This window comes from Phyllostomus discolor, chromosome 2 (genome assembly GCF_004126475.2).
Source record: "Phyllostomus discolor isolate MPI-MPIP mPhyDis1 chromosome 2, mPhyDis1.pri.v3, whole genome shotgun sequence".
Taxonomy (NCBI): domain Eukaryota; kingdom Metazoa; phylum Chordata; class Mammalia; order Chiroptera; family Phyllostomidae; genus Phyllostomus; species Phyllostomus discolor.
This window is the reverse complement of record NC_040904.2, coordinates 37,237,130-37,264,866: the sequence shown is the minus strand read 5'-3', so window position 1 is coordinate 37,264,866 and position 27,737 is coordinate 37,237,130. Positions and strand designations below refer to the sequence as shown.

Below are 27,737 nucleotides of genomic sequence, written 5' to 3'. Positions count from 1 at the left end.
GCATTTTACAGCCCACTCCTCCCATCACCAACTTAGTGCAGAGATAAGTCACCTGGTAAATACTATTTAAGTTCTTCAATTATTTCCAAGGTCCTTATTAGAACTGTTTTTTCTCTCCAAAATATGGAATTTTTATTCTCATATAGTCTGGCTGTTTTTGCTATATTCAAAAACCTCATGTTCTCCCTACTTCTGCTTATTATTTCCATCATGGGTATAATCTTTTCATGATATCTCCAGACATTTGTCAAGTTTTTGTTCAAATTTCATTTGTCACATTAGGTAACACATCTAATAATTATTGTACTCATCAAAATCAAAATCCTAATTGTTCTCTATTCTGTGTCTGGTAATAACAACAAGAGCTACTATTCACTGAACCTATGCTGGGATTCAATAAGGTTAAACAAAGCATTGTGTTAAATTTTGTTTACATTGTATCCTCTTGGGTACCTTCTGAAGAAAATGTTTCTGTTATTATTACCATCACTTTACAGGTGAAGAAATCTAGGATTATTATGTTTAAAAGATTCCTAATGTCACAGTAAGTAGCAAGAATAGACTATAATCCTAGGTTTTTGGTGTCCAACCTGGGATCCCTAACAGTTTCAAAAACATCATGGTAGTAGCATAAAAACAGGCATATAGATCAATGGAACAGAACAGAGAGCCCAGAAATAAACCCACACCTTTATAGTCAATTAATACTTGACAAAGGAGACAAGAACATACAATGGGGTACAGATGGTATATACAATAAATGGTGTTGAGGAAATTGTACAAATACATGGGAAAGAATAAAACAAGACCTCATTTTTGTACCACACACAAGAATAAAATAAAAATGGACTGAAACTTACATGTAAGACTCAAAACCATAAAAATCCTAGAAGAAAACATAGGCAGTAAAATCTTGGACGTTGTTCTTAGCAACATTTTTTCTGGTATATTTCTTCACTCAAGGGATACAAAAGAAAAAATAAACAAATAAGACTACATCAAACTAAAAAGTTTTGCAAAACAAAGGAAACCCATTACTTTCATCTTCAAAATGAAAAAAACAACCCACTATTGGAGATAGGAACATATTTTCCAATGATACATTTATAAAGAGGGTAATATACAAAATTTATAAAGAACTTATACAACTCAACACCAAAAAGCAAACAATCCAATTTAAAAATGAGGCAAAAGACCCGAATAGTCAGTTCTCAAAAGAGGACATCCAGATGGCCAAGAGACATATGGAATGACACTTAGTGTCACTAATCATCAGAGAAATGCAAATTAAAACAATAATGAGAAATCACCTCACACCCACCAGAATGGCTATCATCAATAAATCAACAAATGAGCATTGGTGAGGATGTGGAGAAAGGGGGACCCTCATATCTTCTTGGTGAAAATGCAGACTGATACAGCCATTGTGGAGGACAGTGTAGGGGGGTTCTCAGGGGATTAAAAATGGAACTACCTTATGACCCAGAAATTCTAGTGCTGGGGATATACCCCAAGAAACCCAAAATGCTTATTCACACAAATATATGCACCCCTACATTCACTGCTGCCTTATTTACAACCACCAAGCTTTGGAAGCAGCCCAACTACCCATCAGTACAGGAGTGGGTTAAAAAGCCATGGTGCCTTTAAACAATAGGATATTACTTGGATGGGGGAAAAAAAGGAAATCTTACCCTCTGTGACAGCAAGGATGGAACTGAAGAGTACTATGCTAAGTGAAATAAGCCAGTCAGAAAAAGACATACCATATGATTTCACTCATATGTGGAATCTAATGAATAAAATACACTAAAAAAAAACCAGAAACAGAATAATAGGTACAGAGAACAAAATGACAGCTGTCAGAGGGGAGGGGGTTAGGGGGCTGAGTAAAAAAGAAACTATAGGGATTAAGGAAAAAACAACTCATAATCACAGATAACACTATGGAGATTTCCAGAGGGAGGGAGGGGTAGGGGGAAGTAGAAGGGGGAATAATGGTGACAGAAGGACTTACTTTGGGGAGTGAACACACAATACAATATATAGATGATGTATTATAAAATGTTACACTTAAAACTATATAATTTTATAAACCAATGTCACCTCAATAATTTTAATTAAAAAAGGGAAAAAAGAATTTTGATTTGTGTTCTCACTGGATCATTTAACCAATTAAAAAAGTCAGTAAATATAGTTGCGATGGGCATTATTTTTTCTATTTGTCTTCTATAGAGGAGACAGTGTTGACCGTCATGTTCTTGCTGTTTGATGGCTTGAATATACATGTGTCTCATTTTATAGTCAACATTTTACTGTGCCCTAGAAGTCAATTATACTCAAAAGTAACATATGCAAAGTTTAAATAATTCTAGTACAATTAAAGAAGTGGAAAACTGTTTTGTTATTAAAAATCTAAGTCTTAAGATGGGTTACAGTAAATATATATATACATATATATGATAGAATTGTCCTTTTAAGTAATTTTTAGTATTTATTAGGTGTCAATGGCTCCTTAATAAAACTAGATCCTGAAAGTAAATATTTTCTTCCTGCTATTCCTTGATTATTACTAACATTATTAAGGTATAATCATCTTCCTACTATCAGTTGTAATTTTATAAGTTAATGCATTTAAGTTTTCACCTGCATTTTGGAAAATCTATAACCCATTTCAGAATATCCTTTAGTTTGTGAAGTATTAATAATTTATATGTTAAATGCAAGATTGGGTTAGATTCTATCACTAGCCCTTTCCTATCTCAAAATATCCATCATTATCAAGGTGTCACTGATGAGATACATGACTGTTGTTCCTACTGGTGGGTAATTGTGATTAAAAATTATTTATTAAGCTTTTAACAAATGAATGAAAATGAAGGCTAGGCAATGAAGATGGGTCTAGAAAGAGCTACCATAGGGTGCAAGGTTGTAAGGGTGACATACCTCCCTGATTTTAATTCTGGCAATAATTTTCAGGTATGCAAACAACTAATATTTTATATACATATGATGTCACCCTGCCAGCTGGTGAGGAACTCTGAGTGACAGATTTCCATGATTCTTGATTATCATTCAGGTACATCTTTGATAGTTTTATTTTTGTTTGGTTGTTTCACAGACACCGAAGTTGTTTTTATATGCTAACCCTTTTGATAGAATATGTTGAATGAAAAACCTGCTGTATTTGAAAACTATATTGGAGGGAATTAGATGCTTCAGAATAAGTGGTTGTTAGATTTCAATTCTTTTTCTTCCAAGCTAGCATGCAAATTAATAAAACCTAAATTTACTTGGAAATATTTCATGTTTCTATGACTCTGGAAATAAAAGAAGAATAACAACTAATTGAAAAGCAACAAACCAGGTTTACTGCTTTGTAGCCTTGTGACCTGGGGTAAATCACTTTAAGTAACATTGATAACAATCTGTAATGTTATTTACATAGAAAACTATGGGGTTTTACATTTAGGTTTTAAAGGGATTTTGAATAACTTGAGGATCAGGAAATACCCAGAACATGATTACAAACTGAATACTTAACATTCTTATTGAAACCTTTTGATATTAAAGGTAAATAAAGCATAGACTCAAATTATTTAATTCGGAAGTGAAATATATCAGGATTGCAAATAAGTTAAAAACCCAAACCAAACACAAAGAAAATAAAAAGGAAATAACAGAAACTCCACCATATCATCTTTTGAATGAGCGTGTATGTCCTATCTTTCTGAGTTCATTGATTTCAAGGAAACAATAGCTGGAGAGGTAACATGTGTCTGCTTGAGTCCAGGCATGTGAAGAATATGTGGCAGATCTAACACTGAGTTATCTGTGGAGAGCATACATTGGACTAAAATTTCTTGTTTTTTTCCCCTAACAAATACATTCCCACAAATGTAATTCAGCAAGATGCTGACATAGACGGAACATTTCCTTTCCTTTTGACTCTTCCCCTCATGTCTTTGCTCTTCCCCTGGCAAAGTGCTGTTCCATTCTCTGAGCTTGATCTTAGTGTGAAAGCAAATCTTGCGCTTCACTCCTTTGTTAAAATGCTCCCTACTGAGGTATTATTTACCAAGAGTTGTGCTTATTTCCTTCTCTCAAGACTCGGAAGGCACTAGGAATAGGTTTTGAATGGCAGCACTTTACATCCTATGACTGGCAGAAAGGAAAAAATTTGAGGATTTGGTATACCTCAACTAACAAGTTGAGAACCTTGAAGGAATGCTTTAAACCTACCTTAACTCTGGACTAAGCTTCGTGCAATGGGAATTCTGTGGTAGTGCATTTGTGAGATGAGTTATCAGTAGACTGTACATTTGCATCCCTTTGTGTAATAAAGAATCTTACTCCAATTTGTGTTTCTTTCTGACAGCTTTTAAGCATTACCCCTCTTTCCTCCCTCCAGCCCCTACATCAGGGTTGTCAAATTCATTTTCACCAGGGCCCACATCAGCTTCGAGGTTGCTTTCAAAGGGCCAAATGTAACTTTAGGACTGTATAAATGTAACTATTCCTTAACTAGGGGCAAGGAGCTCAGCACCGCCATCAGGCAGAAACAAGGTACTGGGCCCTGATGAAACAAGGTGGAAGGCCGGATTCTGCTCTAGGGCCTTGTGTTTGCCACCTGTGCCCTACATATGGACAAGCTTTTGAAAACAAACAAGCGAACAAACAAAACCCCACAAAACTTGGTAGTGATTTCTCCTTTAGTGCTTGCCATTTAGATCATGTGCAGAAATCATCAGCCTGGCTCCATCTATAAAAATATCAACCAAAAATTCATGAAGCCAATCTCCTTTCTCTGCTCTTTAAGCCATTTTAGACCTGTTTGTGAGCTATCTGCTTTCTGCAGAAAGCCTCATTATGGGAGTAAGAACCTCTTCATATGCTCTGAGAGAATGCATGATATCACGAGTCTTGACCTCCAAAGCACATTTTGGGTGGGAGGCTCCATCCCTTTACTGCTGTATCTACCACACCTTGCTAGTTCCGACAAACTTGATGGAGGTTTAGTGGATTATCTTGTTTACTTCTATGATGTACTATCTTTAAGATTAGGTAAACACATTTTCCATCCTGAAGTTGCTGACTGGGAATTTCCTGAAAAACCCAAATTGTCATTTCCTGTCCATTTCCCCCTTTCTTCCTCACCATTTAGCACATTGCCATCATTCCCCCAATTTGACTTTGTTTAGATAAGTTAGTTGTCCCAGAAACATTCATACTCTGAAGACATCTCAACTCCTATTGCAACCTGCCTGATGCCCCTGCATAAGTGTGAATTCCCAGCATCTCAGCCAGTCCAAAATGGAGAAAACCTATTGCAGCCAGTGTCTCCTATATCCTTCTTCCTCAACCTTATATTTAATTTCTCTTCTATTGTTCAAAGATATGGTAAGTCTTTTGATTTATTCAACACTTTTAATGTTTAGCACTCATTAATCATATATAAGAAAAATATTTACATATAGAAAATACCTGTTTTGATGTTGAGCATGCATGCCCATGTATAAACTTACAATTATACATCCATATATCTACTTCTGAATTTTCACTATGCACATGAGCATATACATACCTTGTCTGCTCACTTATAGGGTTATGAATATTTATCATTTGAGAAAAATGTGCTGCTATTTTTAAATAGAAAGGCATCATACATGACATTAATAAAATAAATGGAGTTTTGCCAAATAGAATATAACATTTATTTCATTTCACCTACGTGGCCTCGAAAAGGAAGGTTCACTGAAGTCACTGTATGAGGCAAACTGTACAATTCATAGGTTTGTAGCACTGTAATTGAACACATTCAATCATACTCCAAACTATGTGGGATTCACATTTTATTGTTTTAAAGCGGCGTTTTTCCCTCCTAAGGATATCTATTTATATGCTAAATCCATTATTCTGAGGGTTATTTCTTTCTATTTTTCATAAAGAAAAGATCACCTGAGCTCTTTGTATGTGTGTGAAAGTACCCATTTTGAAAAAAGAAAAAAAGAAAAAAGAAGATTGAATTTAGAGCAAAGATAATTGTATTTAAGTTAACTTTATTTTAGGAGCATAGAGTTTCAATAAAAGATATGTTATTTTTGAAAACTGGCAGTACTTTTTTCCAGAGGCCGTTGAGTTAACAAGAGGAATACAGGGTAGAGGAGACAGTCTAATCTAGTCCTTGGCTCTCCCACACAGATGCCTTAAATTCTGAGATCCTCCCTTGTAGAAGAAATTCCTGATGTCATCACCCTCACAACCTTTTTTCCCATATGTCAACCACAACTCTCACCTGAAACCTTAGCAGGAGGAGAAGAGACTCACAACGTGGGTACAAGGCACAGAGGATGACGTGGGAGCACCCATGTCCTGATTCTAGACTCTCCCACTCTAATGCCTGCCAAGGACTGCTACTGAGCCCTTTGGAACATCTTTGCTCATCAGGGTTTCAAGGGTTCATCCTCCAAACCAGCAGAACAGGCCAGTAGGAGAAGATGCCCTGTTCAACCTCCTCTTGGCACTTTTCCCTTAGCTGCTGCTCTCCCTGCACCGTTCCCTCAAAGGAACAGCTTAATTGGGTGGAGACTTGATTTCCACTGGGTCATAAGAAAAATTTGATAGAAACAGCAACATATTTTTATTGAATTTACTGGTTTATCTTGCCAAATATTTTAATAAATAAGGAAGCTAAATAAGTAGAGGGCTAGGAGGAGCAAAACAACAGAAAAATAATTAGAAAAGAAAGTAAGCCAGCCTGTTAAAATAAGGGAAGAAGTTATTACCAATAATATTTTTTTCTGAATGAAAGACTTTATAAAGAACCAACAAGATTATTTTTTTTTCTCCAATCAAGCCCTGGATTTGTAGCTAGGAAGTGTGAGATACTGTAAGAAAAACTTAAGTGCTTCTTGGGAAGTCGAAAGTATGGAGAAAGGCTGAGAGATTAACAATAGTGATGTCTTTTTGAGAGTAGAATATAGGAGATCCATCTTTTCATCCATCTAGTAATTATGTGTCAGACACTGTGCTGTGCAGAGGGAGCACAAAGACGGGAAATGAAATTCAACCCATGTGCTCAAGTGCCTGGAAGTTCAGCCAGGGGTTTCCTCTTCCACTTGGCCCACTGCAAATGCTAACCACCCCCTAATCTGAAAGGAAAGCAAATGAGTAGGAAGAGAGTCCCTATTGATAATGCTGATGTCAGGACCCATCAGATTCTTGGCGGAGTTTAAAATAAAGTGTTATGGTAGTGAAAACAGGGTGGGGTGTGGACTCCCCAGCCTTCCTGCTCTAAACAGGGAAACAAACATCTGTCCCCCCAAATTTTCTGAAGCACATTCAGAAACATACATACAGAGAAAGAAAAAGAGAGAAAGAGGCCATAGCAAGTGGTACTTGCTCTCTCAAAGGAAGAACTATATTTTGTAAAAGAAAACTGCATATATGCCTTTAGTGACTTGCCCCAGCTCTTGGGAGGAAGACAACGTCGGCTCCTAAGATGACCACCTCATCTGAGCCTGTGCCTCACTGCCATCTCAGCGCACTGCAGCATAGTGGCCCCTCTGATTTGGGTCTTTGCCATCCTACCTCCTGCCCCAGGGCCTTGACACTTGCTAGTCCTTGCCTGAAAGGGTTCATTTTCCTTATTCACAGTCACCTCTACACACACTCATGGGGCAGCATCAACTTCTCACCTGGATCTCCCATTATGGTTCTGACACACTGGGCATTTCTTTTGCAGCCCTTGATGAGTAGATTGATTAACATGTGTGATTAAGAGTCTCTCTCTCATTCTTACTCTCTAAGGATGGGGCCATGCTGGTTTTTTTATCACCCTTATATTACCAGAGCACAGAGCACAAAAACATGCCTGGGACAAAGGACTCATTTTCTTGTTGCTGATTATCATCTGCATGTCCCTCTAAATTTATACATAGAACAAAATGTAAATAAAACAACATTATCTCTGTTGTAAGATTAAAGTGTTGCTTTGTTTTTGCTTTGGTGTTTTCTAAATATATAAACAATTATCCTGTGGCACTATCTAAAAATAAACACAAAAATAAAGGTTATAATTAATTTAATTGTGTCCCCCCAAAAGATATAATGGGTATATGTCCTAAACTTCAGTACCCCTGAATATGATTTTATTTAGAAATATCTTTGCAGATATAATGAAGATTTAAGATGAAGTCATGCTAGCTTCATGTGGGTCCTAAATCCAGCCACTCCAGACACAGACAGGGAGACACAGTCACACACAGAAGGAAGACAGCCATGTAAAGATGGAGGCAGAAACTGGGGTGATGCAGTTAAAAGCAAAAGAAAACAAAGATTATGGGCAAACACCAAAAACTAGGAAAATACAAGACAGGGTTGTCCCCTAGAGCCTTGATTCTGAGCATCTGGTCTCCAGAACGGTGAGAGAATAAATTTCTGTTGTTTTAAGGCACCAATTTGTGGTACTTTATTATGGCAGCCCTAGGAAACTATTACAAAGGAATATGATAATCCTCTACAAATATTGCTTTTAAAATTAGGAACATTGCTGCATAAATGAGTAAGGATATGGATTTTGCATACAGAACTGGGCTTTTGAAATCTGCATTGGTCCCTGTATGCAGATTTTTTATATATCAAGTCTTACTGTTTTTGTTCTCTTTGTTAACATATATTTCTATCTTTAATGAAACCTTGACATAACGCCTTGATCAAGCAAGCATGTAGACAAAAACATCATTGTTGTCATTGTTATTATATCATTGTTATTACATATATGTGTGTTGTGATGGAGGTGGCCTGTCTAGATAACAGCACCTACTTTCTTCTTCCCTTTTACTCCTGACAAAACTGTGTGATTGTGTGGTATAGACCCTTGTAAAAAGCTAAAAGTAGCTAATTCTATCAGTTTTCCCCTCTCTGTGTTCTGAGTATAATATGAAGCCTTAGGGAATAGACCTAGTATATTTAGTTGTAAATACTCCACTTAAGTGCATAGTCAATAGTCAATTTACATAGCATCAGTTCTGCTTATAAAATACAAAGCATAAACTTGCTTCATCAGTTAGTAGATCCTGGGCTAGCCAGCTGGAAAGAGATCAGACAATCGAAGGCTTATTTGGCTGAATTCATCGCTTGACAAAAGGGAGAGATGTCAGCAGTATCAGCTGAAAGCTGAAAATTAATGCTGAAGGTAGCTTAACAAGCCCTGAGTCACTAGCCTCTTGGTTCCGGGTGCTGCTGCTGCTGCTACTGGAAGGCAGCCCAATACAACAGCGGTGGCACTGACTCTGGAGTCAGGAGCTGCTTGAAATGAGCAAATGACATGCCTCCCATGCTCCTTATTTTCTTCATCTTTAAAATTTTAAATATAGTGTGTGTTGACATTATTTACCAGTGATCATTACTTGTTAATTATTAATGAAGCTTGTCTTAAAAATCAGCTATACTAAGTTTGTATAAAGGCCCAACACAGTTTCTAACATTTAATAAATGCTCAATAAATAGTAACTATAGTTTATGTTTTCATTTTGTTTGGCTAGGTGGTGGTTCAACTTGTAAAACATGCAGTGTTTTCTGTATGGATTCAAATGGGGTAAGCATGCTTTCTGCTTCTAACAAACTCAACTCTTGACCTCAGTTTCATCAACTGTGAAATGAAAAGTTGAAGCAGGTTCCCGACAGCCCTCACAGTGTATGATTTCACCACAGCATACAGGACTGAAAAATGCCACTTTTCTCTCTGTCATTCTGTCTTAGAGTCATTGAACCGTCTTGACAGAATTTTTAACCACTGACATATATAATATATCTAATGTTTACTTCACTAGAGTAGTAAGAGTAAACATTTAGGCTCTGCTATGCAATCTTTTGTGAAGTGTATATGCATTTTGAGTGAAATTTCAAAAATTTTCATTGTCTATAATGGGGTAAGAGTAAAGAGTTTTGGGTGTAATATTTGGGTAGGCAGAAGAGACAGCACATTAAATATACATGATCCCATTAGGTAAAGTAATATGTAATTACACAATTACACACACACACACACACACACACACACACACAGTGATCCCTCACCTATCACAGGAGTTACGTTCCAGAGACCCCCGAGATAGGTGAAAATTCACGAAGTAGTGGCACTATACTTATTTTATTATTTATATATATATTTTAAGACTTTATAAACCCTCCCACACTCCTACAAACCTTTCTCATTCTCTTACTAACCTTTCCCACACTCTTATAAACACTTCATATGCTGTTAAACACTTTCTACACTCTTAAATCTATGTAATTTTAACAACATATAAAATTCTATATGGGTACTCACCAGTGAAGTATACAAAATCTTGTGATATAACAAAAACTCTGTGATACAGAATTAGATATATTTTTTAAAAAACCCATGATACAGTGAAACTGCAATAAGTGAACCACGACATAGCAAGGGATGACTGTGTGTGTGTGTGTGTGTGTGTGTGTGTGTATGCATATTTCTATGTATTATATTATATAAAGAACAACCATTAAACATCAGTGGAGGTTATCGCAGTGTGGCAGAATTGCTGAAAGCTATAACTTTCTTCTTCATGTTGTTACATACTATTTGAACTTTTATTGGATATAATTTATTTATACATTCTGTAAAATGTAATGTAATTACATCCTTGACATAAGAAAAAGATTTATATACCACATGAAAATATGAGAAAAAGGAGGCATGATTTTTAATTTTACTGCAGCTGATACACACTTTCTCATGAATCTCCTTTGTCTATGGACAATTAGAACAACAAATTTGCCAATTAAATAAGCATCAGCCTGTGTCCTTTATGCTATTTTAGGGAGAGTAAATTTTCAAAGATAGGGTTTGGTTCAATCAGAAGCTTTTTATTGCCCTTATAGCAAAGGGGATTTGGGATCCATACCAGATCATGTTGGGGTTTTCTAGAATTTTTCAAGACTCAATGGCAATTTGGCTTACGTCATCTGGTTATTAAATGTCCTATTGACAACTGCTATGAGAGTCAGTGGATGTCAAACACTTATATGAACTCTGCAATTCTCCTCAAAATCTCACATTTCACTCAAGAATTGAACTTGCCTTTTATTTACTAGTGTAATTTTTCTAGCTCTCAGTCACACGGCCTAGCCTGCCCATCCAAGATTCTCCATTACCGTGTTTTAGGATCACACGTGTCCCAGGCCAGGACAAACAGATTCAGAGGTCCCCCATCCCTCATTCCCCATGGGTTCCATTGCACTCTGCATACATGCTGCAGGAGACTTCTCAGTGCCACAGTGGGATTTCTCTTTACCAAATGCAGCAAACTACCATTTCTCTTCAACTGTGATCCCAATGTAGGATCAAGTTAGAGTGGTACTTGCCAAGTGATTTCTTTCTAGAATCCATTCTAGAACTTGCTCTCACTCTCACTCTCCCTCTTTCTTCTCCCTTGCTGTCTGAAGAAAAATTCCTTACATCATATGCTCATTCTCTAAGAAGAGGCATTGGGCATTCCCATTTCCTGGGTCTAATATGGTAGGGAGGTTATCAGGAGAGAGACTGATCTCAAAAGGAATGTAGATCAGACGGTATCTAAAAATAGTATTCCTTTAATATCCCTTTAATATTATTTAATTAAATACACATGCACTGAGTACTTCCTAAAGGCCTGCTATGGTATTGAGCAGCTATAGTATTAATCATGATTCAGTGTAATACTGATGAACAGAATATATAAAATACTAGTACTTTAGAAAAGTTACTCAATGTACTGAAGGTACAGTATTATTATTATTATTATTGTAAAATAGTGACAATGTTAGTTTATTTTGGCTGTACAATGTGGTGAATAAGGACATAGACCTTAGAATCCAAATATTAGAATTCAACCTGAATCCTTCCACTTATCAATGTAATTTTGAAGAAACAAACTTAGTCTCTTCTGGCTTTAGTTTTCTCCCCTGTAAATTGAGGACTGGCACTAGCAATAACAATGAAAATGCCTGCCTCATATATTGTTGTGATGTTCAAATAGTAAATACTTGTACAATATTTATAACAATGCTTCGTATATAATAAGTGTTCGATAAATTATTTTTCAAAGATATGTGACCAAATGAGTATGAAAGAATGCATTAATGATTGATAGGTTTTCTAAATGTAGTTTATAATACAGCCAATATCAATAATATACTATCCATATCTACTTCTCCAATATTTCTGGTTAAGTCAGGAAAGTATTTAAAATTTATTTTCACAATATATTCATGTGGCTAGAATTCATAATTATCAAGCAAATCATACAAACAAAAATACAAATGCTTAAGCATTACCAAAATTTTGAAGTCATGTTTACATTATTTTTTTTAATATTTCATTTATCTTATTTTTTTAGAGAGGGGGAGAGAAGGAGATAGAGAGGGAGAGAACCATCAACATGTGGTTGCCTCTCGTGCACCCCCCACTGGGGACCTGGACCGCAACCAAGGCAAGTGCCTTGACAGGGAATCCAAAGGGTGACACTCTGGTTCTCAGGCCAGTGTTCCATCCACTGAGCCACACCAGCCACGGCTATTTTTATAATTGAAATAATCCATTAAACTAGATGGGAAGAAAGGGAGAAATGCTTTTTTTGCAGAAAATATGTTTCTCATATCCCCTACTCTAGAGTTTCTTTGGGAGAATATGCATACCTAACTAGCTGGACATCATGTTGTGGGAACATCGTGGCTTCCTGCCCTTCCCATTACTGAATTCCAGGCACATGGCAAAGTCGAAATATATAAGGTGAAGAAAAGAAAATGCTGGTCAATGGGAGGCTCCTCAGCCTATCCCCTGTTTTTGGAATGAGCTTTTCACTTGTATTATCCACTTCCAAAAGATGCCCCGAGGATACAGCCTTGAGGCAGTAGTGCAGTATTCGTACTATCTGAACTGGATACATAACTAAACCCAGTTAAACCCCCTATATATAAAATATGAAGATTTAGCGGGCAGGTACAGAGAACTACTTCTCTTTAAGCTACCTAAGACAAGCCTTGCAAGTTCCCTTCCTTAATAAGCTTGCTACCCTGGAATCCTCAAATCTGAAATGATCTGCTTTTAGCCCTTTTTTTTGGTGGTGGTGGAGAGGGGGTCTCTCCCTGCCCTCCCTGTACCAGTTTTTGATTGCACCTGGGAAGCTCCCAAGGAGGTCATGACCCAACAGAATTGCTGATTTTAGTACACCTGCTAAAGACACGACCAAATGTCATGGGATCTACCTGGATGCCAACACAGAAACACTTGGATCTCTTTCTCAGCACTAGCAGAACGTTTCTGGATTTTATAAACTCAGTTCATGATTACGAGTGACCTTGACAGAGAAAATAACAGATAGCTTGTCACTATTAAACTGCTGTTTTTGCAGAACTAGGTTTATAAGACATATATGCCATTATTTCAGAAGTGAGATAAGCTCTAGAATCTTGCAGCTCAGAAGGTGGAAGGGTGTTTTATTAGAAAACCAAAAATGGTTCAATTGCCTTCTCTTTCCCTTTCACAGATTAAAATGTAGGTCACTCTAATACTGTTTCCATTCATTATACCTTCTCATTCAATTTGTTACTCTATCTCTTTCCTGCCCTTCTACTGCCCTTTTTCACTTTTAATACTTTCCAACACCTTTTTAATGTTTTTGTATTAATATTGCCCTGCGTATGCTGCCTATTTTCACTATAAGTTCTTCATCAATCTCCCCCAACTATCACTAAAAAGTTTGATCATTGGAAAAATAAAACAACCAACACACAGGGCCTTCTGGCTAGCATGTAAAGATACACATGGATGCATGAAAAACCAAGTATCTCCGTGAAGTAAACAGCACCAAAAAAACTGAGGTTGTAAAAGGTCTTAGTTTCCTTGTTTAATTTTCATACTTTAATATTTTATTAGTTACTTGGTTATCAAATTGGACTATCAACACATTTCAGAAAGTGACATGCTATTGTAATTTATAACAAGCCATTTTTAATAACTATATAGAATTTTTTTACAAAATAAAATGGAAATGGGTTATAGGTACAGGGAAGCAGTGTTCTAATTCATCCAACCTCAGTTTTTGTTTTGTTTTGTTTTGTTTTGTTTTGTTTTGTCTGTTCATGGAGAAACTCTATACACCTCAGGGCATGTATTGCTTTGAAAGTTATTTGGCATGAGGAAACTGGGAGAATGAATACTGGTTGCTATTTATTATTAACACAATTCTACCACTCAGAATTTTTCATGCATATTACAGGAAATGTATAGTTAAAACTATGAAGTTGTTTAAATTTGGAGCCCTTATAATATTGTGCTGGATTTTCCTGCACTAAAAACACACATGTAACTGATTGGTACCTTATCATATTGGACTTCTCTGTAGTTAAGAAAATACAAGGCATGCTTCCCTCACCTGGGTGATTAAACTTCAATTATGAACAAAAAACCATATCTAAAGACGATGCCAGCTGTATATTTTGGATTAGCACCAAAACAAAACAAAACAAAAAAGAACAAACAAAATGCATAAAGGAAAGTTTGAAGGTAGAAAGGAAAATAATGGGGAATTTTTTTATACATCATTATTTATTTGGCTTCTGTCAATGTGTATAATATATAGAAGTCTCGACAGTCATTATTACAGTTTGGTTTACATGTCTATCTTTAGGAGTAAACTATAAATTATTCAAACTACCTTCTGAGACTTACTTTGTATAAGCAGAATTTTGTTGCATTTGGGGAAGTGATGTCAGTTTAAGATATAGATATATAGAGATATAGAGAGAGATAGGTTTAGATAGGTACAGCTAGATACAGACATAGACGTAGACAAAGGAATAGACACAGACACAGATATAGGTATAAATACAAATAGACAGATCTCCAAAGAAAACACCAGTGTTCCACAAGCCATAGGAGGGAGTAGTTACTTCACCACCAAAAAACAAAGAAGGGTTGCTGTCAACTTCAGTGACTCCACTGCCTACAGGGTAAGACTGCTTGTAAAATCAAATACTTTGTGGTCTGACCCCTCTTAACACCCCCACCCTCACCTTACACAACTCCTTAGCCTCGGCTCCAGCCACATGCAGTCTCCAAGTACCCATTTGGCTTTGTTTCCATGCTTGCGATGGTTTAGCTCTTTTCCTGGAATGCATCTCACACTTAGACTTCAGATATATTCATTTTGTTTTCCACTCTGACACTTCCGTTTCCAAAAATATTTCACCAATGAAATTTGTTCTCCTGTCTGGCTGCCACTCATCTTTCAAAATTTAGTGCAGACTACATATGGTGATGAAAGGTACCCAGAATAATTGGAGAAAGAACAGAATTCAAGGACTAACACTTTCCATAAAGTACAGAAACTCACTACAAAATTACAGTAATCAATACTGTGTGGTATTGGCATAAGAACAAATAGATCAACATAAATGAAATTGAGAGTAAAGAAATAAATTTATGCATCTGTATATAATTAATTTGCAAAAATATGTTAAGACACTCTCTGGAAAAAACAATAATCTTTCAACAAATAGTACTAAAACAACTAGATACCCATAAACAAAAAAAAATAAAGTTGGAATCCTAAATCACACCATTTTTATAAATTAACTCCAAATGAACCCAAGATGTAAATGTAAAAGTTAAAATGACAGAATTGTTTAAGAGGAAACATAGGTATAAATTTTCATGATCTTAGACTAGTCAACAGTTTCTTAGATGTGCTATAAAAAGCACAAGCAACTAATGAGAAAAATAAATAAATTGGATTTCATAAAAATAAAAAACTTTCTGCAACAGAAGACACTATCAAGACAGTGAAAAGACAATCTATGAATTAGGAGACATATTTATAAATCAAATATTAATAAATAACTCATGCCACTTAACAGTGAAAATATAATTACTCAGTGGAAAAAAATAGGCAAAGGATCTAAATAGACATTTCTCCAGAGACATTATATAAATGGCCAATAACCACATGAAAACATGGTCAACATCCTTAGTTAATAGAGAGATCAAATTAGAACCACATGAGCTACCTACCACTTTATACACACTAAGCTAACAGTAACTTTAAAAAAAGGAAACAAGAACATGTGAAAGCAAGAGTATAGAACAACTGGGCAGCTCATATATTGCTGTTGAAAATTTAAAATAGTGAATCTTCTATAGAAGAAAGTTTGGCAGTTCTTCTAAAAGTTAAACATAGTTACCATATGACCCAGAAATACTACTTCTAGGTATATAGCCAAGAAAATTGAAAGCATATGCTCACACAAATACTTGTGTATAAAATTTTTTAACAGCCAAAAAAGTGAAAAAAAAAAAACTTCAAATATTCAGCAATTGATACATGGATAAACAATTGGTGGTATATCCATATGACAGAAAATTATTCAGCCAGGGAAAAGGAATGAGGGCACTGATATGCACTATGACATGGATGTGCCCTGAAAATATTATGTCCGGAGAGAGAAGGAGTCACAAAAGACCAGCACAGTGTGTGATTCCACTTATACGAAATGCTTGGAGCAGGAAAATCCATAGAGACAGAAAGTAGATTTCTAGTTGCCAGGAGCTGGTAGGGAGAAAAATAGGAAATTATTTCTAATGGGTACATTATTTATTTTTGGAATGATGAAAATTTTGTGTGATTAGATGATGATTGTTGCAACACTCTGTGAATATAGTAAAATTTAGTAAATTGTACACCTTAAAGTGGTAAGTTACATGGTAAATTACATCTCAGTAAAGGTTTTACAGTTAGTCAAAGACACACCTCCTCTTTAAGTGACATTTTAGGCTGAGGAAGGTGTCTATCTTATTCCTATAGCACCTTATCCTTCTTTCATGGATGACAGTTACATGATTTTTTACTTAGTTCTCATAGATCTCCGTCCCGTCTGAATCTTCAACTTCTTGATTAAGGACTCTCACTTCCTTGTGCTTCACTTATAACAGTCATTTGAGAAATGTCCATTGCTTGAATAAAGGAGGGTACTCTGAGGGAACTTAAATATGGATATCTTGAGAAAATGAAGAAAACCTGATCATGCATACTTACTTCTCCTTTAGTCCAGCAACCAGAACATTACTTATAAGCATCTTGAGTAGTGTGGCAGGCTTGCAGTCACAACCCCAGAGCCACTTTAAGAAGCTATGCTGCCACAAAGCCACTGCCTAAACTCCCCTCTGAGAACCGCCTTCTCCACACAGAACTAAGAAGGAAACAATAGGTTGTGCAGCTGCTCTGGGTCCTGAAAGGAATTCCTCAAGTAAGAGGCAGTTGGGAAGTACCAGTGGGAGTTGTCCCAGGCACCAAAGGCTGCTCTGTCATCCAGGGGCAGTAATATAGCACCAGCTGAGAGAAGATGTACAGCTCAGTCATCTCTGGCCTTGTCTACCATCCTGATGTAAATCACTTGGCCATTGCTGCGCTGAAAAGGATGGCCTGAGGAAAGAGAGTCATCTTTCATCATCATTTTCCTCATTATATTCAATGTGATTTTATAGCAGTCCTAATTACATATTACCATATTTACAAAATTTGCAGCATTTCTCCTATGTTATGTAATCACCTACTACATGGCAATGTACATGTTTAAGTTATATTTACCAAAATGACTTCTATCCTATGTTTTATTCCTGGTTTAGAGAAGAGAAAATAAAATAATTAGAGGCTTAGCAGTAATTGTGAATATCATGTTACACACTTGAAACTCTCAAAAGGCTAAAAATAATTGTCCTTGAAACTTAATTATAGACTGTTAAATAATGATGTGTTAAGGTTACCTTTCTTCCAAGAAAGGATACAACTCTTTGCTGAAATATCACCTCAGTGTTCAGATTTTAAAACATTTCCTAATTAGTTTTAGTTACTTTTCTTCCAAGAAAATGTTATTCCCCAAATTAAATTCTCCTTCTTTTACCTCTGAATATAGGGTCTATCCAGATAGGTCATGGATACCTAAGGAAAGGAATTCTAAATCTGGTTTCCATAAGTCCACAAGGGAGTTTATCTAAAGACATTTTTTTCTAGGTGATTCATGAATCCTCTGAAATTACAGACAATTTTTAAAAGTATTCTTTTTGTACAGTTCTTTGGAAGAAGACACATTTTTCAAGGCTGTCAGCACCTCAGGTAATGACCGCCACTTATTTTTTGTGCCCATCACCATTAATAACCGTCACTCTTTTGTTCACGAATAGTGTGCCCACGGTGTCAAGGTGGACTCTGTGAGGATTTAAAGACAAATATAAGGCATCAGTCATAGACTTAGGTGTTCGATTGTCAATTGAATAGATAAGTCTACTTCTTCATTTTTATGTAAAACAGAGTGCATTTTTGACCTCCAGGATCCCCTCCAGTGCCAGAACTCTAAAACCTTAAGTCATCATTCACATATGGCAGTGAAGTTAAAGAGAGAAAACATAAACAACACAGAACCTTTGAACCTTCTACACTGCACTCAGCCGACTGAACCTTACAATTCCAAGCTGAAAGATGCGTAAACTGGGACCATTGGTCCAACCCCCTCATTCCAAGCAGGCTCTCTACCTTTTGATTAGTCACTGTGTGTGATGTGACTGCTACTATTTTCAAAACTGACTCTGAGATTTACTTGGTCCTCCTAAAGTCTGCTGGTAAATAGCTTGGAACCACATGCCGGCCCGGCAGGCCAGAATGGCTGTTCCCCACTCCTCCGGGCTTCCACAGTATTGCAGAAGGTGTGTTCCAGTGACACTTTCAAACTCTCCCTGCCCTGTTTCTGACTGCCAAACTTTAACTTGGTACAAGGCCAATGTGGTTACACTGCTGCCTTCCCTCCCTGCTGTGCAGCATCTTGTCTAGCGCAGCCAAGGCCACAGCTCCCTCTCTTCCTTGAGCACACTCCCTCTTCACCTCGGTTGACTTGACAATGCCCCATGGCTCATTCTGGCAACAGGTCCAAACTCTGTTTAAGGGGAACCCCAGGAAATCTCCCACTTGCTGGGGACCCAAGTTTTGCCTTTTGGGATATTGCTTTTAATCTGTTTTATAAGAAATAGGACTCAGAAAGAATGTTTCATCCTCCCCCTTTCCTGCCCAGGAGATTCAGATGGAAAGACCTGTTCTAGGAAAGAAATATTGCTTTATTCACCTTAGTCTGATTTGAATTAAATAGGGTAGATACGAAGACACGAACCAGGACCTGGTAGGTAGATCACGCCCATGTCACTTTGAGGAAAAGTTTCCCTGCCACATATGTTCTGTTCTTTCTCAACTCTAAATCACCTACTTCCTTTGAAATCTCAGGTTCTGTTTCCCCTTTTTCTCCTCTATCCAAAATTTTATATATACATATAATCTCCCAAATTTTACCTCACTGTTTCTGGAACTTTCATCTTATATGAATCTCCTGTGTACATGTGTTAAATGTGACTTCTCCTATTAATCCACTGTATATCATTTGAATTATTAGCCCAGCTAGAGGAACTGAGCAGGTGGAAAGAAAGTTTGTGGTGTTTGTTTTCTTTTAGCTCTGACACTCTGCGGTCTATATTTTGGTGATGGGGATTTGCCTGGTACATGAACTCTTTATACAGTTTTAAGAACTCTGTCAGTTTTTTTTTCTTGGTTCCTCTGCCTCTCCTAAAATGATGCCTGCCCAACACCTCTGTTGCTATAAAATTAGGCTCTGTTACACTTTTTACAAAAGTTTCCTCATGGGCACTGGGCCCTGCTGCAGAACCCCAATCCTGAGGTTGCCCCAAACTCCCAGCTTCTTTCAATTTGCAACTGCTGCCCTTTTTTCATTACATCCCACAGCAATTAAATGAATATAGAGCCGTGCCTCATTAGCTGATGTGTAAAGAAGCTTTGGATCACAGACCAAAAAAAGCAACAGTTTAAAATTAATCACAACTACCCTTAAAAATGGATGGTATCTCTTCCATTGCAGGGACTTTTTTCCAAGTCATGCCCTTCCTTAGAATTAACTGACCACAAGCTGTTCTGACCCCTCGCTTCTTTTAAGAACCATTCTTCCTTTCCTAGCTTCTACCATAGCATCATATTTGCCATATAGTTTTGTGTATCTCAAAATCCACCTGTATCTGTTACTAGTACAGAAGTTGTGAAAGTCTAGTTTTTGCAGTGAAGCACCAGGATTAATTTATTAGGATACCCTACCTTACTCTCATCAGAGCTGGTACTAGGGCTTGGGTGCTAGGTTCTTCCTGATTGTACTAACATGTGCAAGTGAAAACATTAACAAGTCATAAGCCAAAAATAGAGTTAAACTTAATTAGGAACAGAGACTAGTAAACTAACATAATAGTTGTCGCACGTAGCATTTTATGTGTTTCTTCTTGACCATGGTGAAAGTACAGGCACATTGTAATTGATCTCTTTCTGCTATTTTTTGTAATAACAAAGTCAAAGAAGGTATATTTATAATTTCTTCTTGTATTTGTTTGCTAGGGCTGTTATAACAAAGTTCTGTGGAGTGAGTGGAGTAAACAAAAGTAATTTATGATCATAGCTTTGGAGACTAGAAGTCCAAGATCAAGGTGTCTGTAGGGCTGATTTCCTCTGAGGCCTAACTTTTTGGCTCATAGATGTCCGTCTTCCCTCTCTAACTTCCCATGGTGTTCACTCTCTACATGTCTGTGTCCTTATCTCTTCTGTTAAGGACACAAGTTAAATCAATTGGGGTCCAGATCAATGTACTCATTTTAACTTCAGTACCACTGTAAAGACCCTATCTCCAAATACAGTCTGTGGTACTAAGGGTTAATACTTCAATATGAATTTTGGGGGAATACAATTCAGCCCACAACACCTCTTTACTGAATGTAACCTGGATTCCATGGTTATTCTATGCTCAAATCCATTGGAGAATTTTACCCAAATGCTTATCCACATTACCCAAATGCCTGTTATTTTCCACAGTTATTCATATCAACCCCTTTTACTCTCACAAGTATCTTGGTTAGTCTTTGTATTATATAGTTACCCTAAGTCTAAAGAACTTTTCCCAGTTTTGTCCAATTTCCCCATGTATATATAGCAAAAGCCATCCCAGGACCATCAGATGTCACTCTGAGTAAAGTCACTGAATAGTAAACTGGCCTGTGCTTAATAGTCATTTTAATTTAAGTTCAATACTTCTTAAACTTCTTAAACAATATGTATTATTTGGTTTAATATTCATCATGGATTCTAAGCTTTCTTGGAATATTAAAATAACTGAGACTTTCAAAGAAATGCCATAGTAATAACTTAAGTGTGTTTGTGGATTAGATGAAAATTTCAGTAAGATGTATTCTAGAAATAACTGCCTAAAGCATATTATCCTTTGACCTATTGCTTGAAAATGTACATATCCGTATTATCTTTAAAAAAGTGTTACTTTTATCATTTTTCACAGGATAAAATTGCATTTTTTATTCTGTCATTAAAACAGGAAAAAATCACCTGGGGGACTAGTTAGAGAAGGCTGTTTAAGAGTTTTGTTCAAATGTGAGTTTCAGAAAACAGATTTTTGAAGATGGTTAGCAGTGAACTGGAACAGATCATGCTGTGTAAAAGATTAGTTGGGATACGCTGATTTTCTAGACTGTAGACTACACCAAAAACTCAATTATAAATCTAATTACGACTTTAATTGTTAAACAATCAACCAGACCAATTTTTGTTGCTGGGTGTTTCATTTCCTGCTGACTCGTAAGCAGGTGCACCTGCAGGTGCTAACTTTGCCTTCATCATGTGACCTAACAGCCCTGCTCTTTTCTACTTTCTATATTAGTGCTTTTTACATCGTATATCAAACTAAGAAATATGCAAAAGCTGAGGTACAAACCATTCTTCTGTATGTAGGGCCATAAAACTAAGAATGGATTTGTGGCAGAAAGGTAAGGGGCAGGTGCCCCAGACCACCAATCCCACAGTGTATTTGAATACTAGTCCTTTAGAGCCTCCAAAAATAAACTTCAGGGTGAATAAATTTGGGAAATTTTTCAAACTATGGTGATTTGGAATTTGGAAAGCACATAGCTATAATAGTAGGTTTAAAAATTCTATAATTCTAAAGCTCCATTTTCTAAAACTCCATTTCTATAATAAATTTACTAAATATAATTTTGTGTTATTAAGTCAAAGGCCTGAGGAATTAATCAAAAGGTTAAAGAGCAAAGAAACAGAAAGCCTTTTAGGAGTTCCTGTGCCAGTACAAAGACAATGCAGAGGGCATTCAATCATTTTATGGGTTAGACATATGTAAGTCACAGTCCTTGTGAATATGCAGTTGGCATCATTTTCCATTACTGAAGTGTCATGGAAAGAAATTTCATTACCTGACCTGATTCTGGAAGACAGAGCAAATTTTACATGCAAAAGAGATAACAAAGCATGGGGTTTGACTTATTACAAAAGCAGTCCATGTTTATATTCCTCAAAAGTCTAACACTGAGACAGTTGTATCTCAACAAATAATAATATTCCAAAGATTTAATTTTTTAATTCTCACTGAAAAAAATGTAGAACTGAGTAGCTGTTGATATGAAAAAGTGGAAAAAAAAATTTTTAAGTCAGGATGCATCTCAAATGAAATTGTAGGGGGCTGAAATTTACAATGCCAGCAGCTGGAAGCAAATACAGTAACAGTTTAAAGTAGCATTATAAGATTTATTTTACATACTTAAAATTCTAAAACTCTTCAGAGAATACTAGAAATAGAAAGTGTTTACTTTAGGAGCACTCAACTATGTTTGGTTCAACACTAAACCATAAAAGAATTCATGAAGCAAACTGAACATGTGGTTCTTAAACTGCTTTTAAATAGATTTTAAATAATTCAAGTGGTAAAAAAGAAAAACTATCCTTAATTATCCAAGATTATATACAGAAAGGGTCTCCTGGATGATCTAAAATGGTAAAGAACCACCAAATTTTGTATAAAATCACACTGTTTTAGGCATTTATTCTGCAGCACTGATCCAAAAGAACTTTTCTTACTGAAGAAAATGTGCTAAAATGAGTAATCACATGTGGCTATCAAACACTTGGAATATGGCAAATATAACTAAATTTTAATTTTTATTAAATTTTAATTAATTGTATTTAAAATTAAATAGCCACATATAGCCAAGGGCATTCCAGTCCACTCCCCTTGGCTGCCAGGTTACATCGATGTCACGAAAACTGTTCTTATTATATTAACCATGGCTGCACTTTTCCCTATATGGTGGTAGATTTGTTACTTAGGGTGGAAATTTTTCAAAATTTATACATGTATCAAATAGTCATGCTGCATGACTTAAGTATATTGCACTTTATTTTTGAAGTATTCCTCAATAAAAATAAAAAATTAAAAAATTAATAAAAACTAGTTAACAAAAGTCTTAATTACCTTGACTTATTTGAGGAGAATTGAGCACTAAAAAGAATGTGATCTTTAACATGGATATAAGAAATTTTTATACAGCCAGCACATAACAAAGTATCAATTTCAGAATGGTTTGGCATAATACAGATTGTTTTTTCCACTAAGTGAAAAATAAATATTTAAGTCATAAAATTCCACCCTAGTTTCTGAAAAACACCAACAAAGGATAATTTTGAGTCAACCATCATTTGGAAACCAACCTCTTAAGAAAATGAAGCTTTATGTATAAGACTATGAAAATTCTCTTTGATATTTCTGCTGTATAACTGGCTACATACTGAAAATCCATTCTCCTTAATAGTTCAGAAATATTAAAAGTTGCTATTATTTTTATGTTGCCTTTGTCATTTGACAGTGAATGTAAAAACATACTATATTGACTTTAATTAAGTTTATATATGACCAGTTTTACAAATGATATTTTCTCTAAGAAAAGATTGTAAAAAGTAAAATCTGATACTGCTGTTTACAAGTTCTAACCATAGCAGGCAAGAAAGTATGAAAACTGGCTGGGAAAAGTGAAATAAGTTGATCGGCATGGTTTATTATTTCTCAGGTTTATTTCTCTTTTCTTTTAAATAATGTATTTGTTTATTTTTAGAGAGAGGGGAAGGGAGGGAAAAAGAGAGGGAGAGAAACAACAATGTGTGGTTGCCTCTCGCATGCCCTCCCCACCACAGGTGACCTGGCCCACAATCCAGGCATGTGCCCTGACTAGGAATCCAAGTGGCAACCATTTGGTTCTCAGGTTGGCACTCAATCCACTGAGCCACACCAGCCATGGCTGTTTTTGTTTTTGTTGTTGTTGTTTTAATGCTATTTAGCTGATGTTTTCTGCTCAGCTACTGACAGTTCTTTGAAAAGATGGGTTGTACTAAATAGTAACAATAATTTGAATCTTTGAAAAAGACAATCAGATGGTTATATTGTCCACTGTTTAAAGCTATTAAAAAGTTTTATAAAATTTTGGAAATGACTATGTTTTGAATATATTTCACTAAAATAATCTACATAATTTTGTGGTTGAAAAAATAAAATGGTCTTTTTGTCCTTTTTTCACATTTTTGGTTAATTAATTAATTATTCAATTTAATTATTTTGTTATATATCATTTCCATTTCTATAGGTAAAAGTACAAAATTGTACTTTTGGAAGAATATTGGAAATTGCATAAATTCAATATAAACTTGTTCTAATTTCATATCAATAGAGTCTAAACCTGTAGGCAAGTTTTATAATTTTACCATTTTATTTCATTTTCAACATTACCCTCAAGCATGCATCGAAAGTAGGAGAAAAACCAACAAAATTGATGCTAAACTTTGTTCAGCATTAAATTTGGATCATTTGTCAGCCGATATCAAACAAATACAAACTAATTTTCATAAATTTCATTTACCTCAGTTGTATGGTGGTTGCAACATAAAAACCATGGTGTCCTCATCAGGTTAGAAGTTAGGCTCGGATTTAAGTCCAGTCATTTGATTAAGGGTCAGTTTCTTTAAGGATCACTTTGCATGTGTATAAAATGTGGTAGTAAAAGCTTTTCTTTTGAAAAATCTAATAAGATGAAGAAAAGTGCTGAAAACTAATTCTATTTTTTCAATTAGCTTCTTATTGTAAAAAAATAATTTTTGATAAGTTCTAGGAGTTTTTTACAAGTTTTGGATATCATGGGGAGTCCTTATGAGATACATCATTGGCAAATACCTTCTCTCATTCAGTAGGTTATCTTTTCATTTCATTTTGTTGATGATTTTCTTTGCTGTGCAAAAACTACTTAGTTTGATGTAGTGTCATTTTTTTTTATTTTGTTTCTCTTGCCTGAGTAGATACATGCAGAAAAAATATTGCTAAGAGCAATGTCAAAGAGTTTATCGCCTCTGTTTTCCTCTAGGGGTTTTACAGTTTCTAGTATTACATTTAATCCATTTTTAGTTGATTCTTATATATGGTTTAAGAAAGTGGTCTAGTTTCACTGTTTTGCATGTACTTATCCAGTTTCTCAGTACCATTTATTGAAGAGGCTATCTTTATCCCATCGTATATTCTTGCCTATGTCACAGATTAATTGACCATATAGGCATGGATTTATTTTTGAGCTCTCTATTCTGTTGGGCAGAGGACTGCCCAGAGAGGGCATATAGATGGCCAATAGATATGTAAAAAGATGTCCAACATGAAGGGCCTGAGAAGTACAAATTGGCAGTTTACAAAGTGGTCATGGGGATGCAAAGTGCAACATGAAGAATATAGCCCATAATATTTTAATAATTTTGTGTAGTGCCAGGTGTGTGCTAGATTTTTTGGAGTGATCGCTTGATCAGTTATATGAATGTCTAACCACTATGCTATATACCTAACTAACATAATAATGAATGCCAGCTATAACTGAAAAATAAAAATTAAAAAGAAAACAGAAAAGAGACAGCAGTCCCAAGGTGGAGTCCCTTGTCCCCAATCCAGCAAACCAAGACTTAATTGCAATTTCATTTGCCTTCTAGGAACGTGCCTTTAAACCAACCTGTCTGGAATTTCCTGACAGACACTAGTGAGGCACCTGCCTGATAAGAACCCTTCTTTCCATCTGCCAAGGAATCTCGACTTTGCCTGAAAGAAACCTTTCCTTTCCTTTGCTGCTAACTTTCTTGTCTTGCCCAAGTGCTGCCTATGAAAACCTTTCATTTTCTAATCCGCAGATCATCTCTTTATTTACTATGGACACTGCCCAATTCATGAATCATTCAATAATGCCAATTAGGTTTTTTAATTTGCTTGGTTGATTTTATGTTAACATTTTATTTATTGTAATGGAAATGTATTGATGAATTACTTTATTTTTAAGCAGTGAATTTTAGCATCCTCTTAGAATTAGCAAAGATTCCTGTGGAAACTTTGATTTCTAAAGAGATAGAATATGTGTTTAATTTAAAATAGAAACCTCCCAGTACAAATAAGAGCATTCTGAGGGACTAATGTACTCTATGGCACAACTTCATATGAACAATGGTCATTCAGAAATGTTTTTCAAAGAATATAATCTTAGTCATTTCAACAGTCAATTGGAAATTTCCCTGTTTGAGGCCATTAAAAAACATATAACCAAAATTATTTTTAAAACAAAGATTTTTGAAAGGAGCAGTGTGACTTTAAATAATCCTTGTTTTCAATATGCTGTGAGTTAAAATTTCTGAAAAAAATTCCAACAGCTTAATCATGAGCAACTTTTTAAATGGTTCAAAGAATCAAGTTGAACAACATATGGTATAAATCTGACGCCTTCAGGATACATACAAGAAGCACCAGTTACAGTGAAATAGCAAAAATACAGACACTGTATTTTTTCCTAACCAATTCACAAGGTACTTCATGTTATGAATATCTAGCATTTGCTTTGACAACTAGGCATATATTTATATCTATTGCTGCTCTAGTCAGGGAAGAGCTTCACATTGTTACAGTTGATTTAGTGCCAACTCTTCAGTCTTTCAACATTTGTCCAGGTAACTGGACCAAGGACATTTAGTGAAGACTTATAACAAATGACACTGATATCTTTTGTTCTTTAAATGGTTTTGGTTGACAGGGATAATGCTGAACAGATAGTAGGTAAACAACACCTAGATCCACTGAATTGTGACTCTGGGAATATTTAATAAACTGTGTAGTTTGATGCTGTCTACCAGAGTAAAACCACTGAAATGCTTGACGTCCCTCTCTAGAATTCAAAACAAAGAAAAACAAAAATAAAAACAAAACAACAAGTAGGATTACAACAAACAGAAAGAAAGACATAGACACAAAGCTTTAAATCAGAATGAATTTTAGGATAGGGTGTATAAAGAGAATTAAGTCTAAGTCAAGATAAAAGAAATTTCTTGGATTTCAATGAACTAGTAGGCCATAGAATAGCCAGGCAGTTATCTGGAGATGGTACTAAAATTAAAATCAACTCTGTAGCCAACAGAAGTTCAGAAGGTAAATTATTAAAGAAAGTATATGGAAAGGATTTTCAACTCCTTTTACTGTTTCTAGTCTTTCAAATATAAGACAATCTTAATGCTCAGAAACTGGGAAAGAATATTATTTTCTATTTTTTGACATACAGCAAGTAGAGTACTCCTTAAAGATAATCGAGCAAAAAGAGATGAAAAAAGAGAGAAAGAACTCAGGGGCACATGGGCATGGACAACAAGGTGGTGACTGGGGGGGAAGCAGGGTGGGGGCGGGAAGGTAGAGGTGGAAGAAGGGTATAGAGGGGATGAATGGTAATG

General features: G+C 35.7%; 1 protein-coding gene across 3 annotated transcripts in view; it reads right to left on the bottom strand.

Annotated features, from left to right (window-relative positions):
- The window catches only part of NAALADL2 (N-acetylated alpha-linked acidic dipeptidase like 2), a 1,143,498-nt gene that overhangs the window by 406,451 nt on the left and 709,310 nt on the right, over nt 1-27,737 (bottom strand). The window lies entirely within an intron of this gene.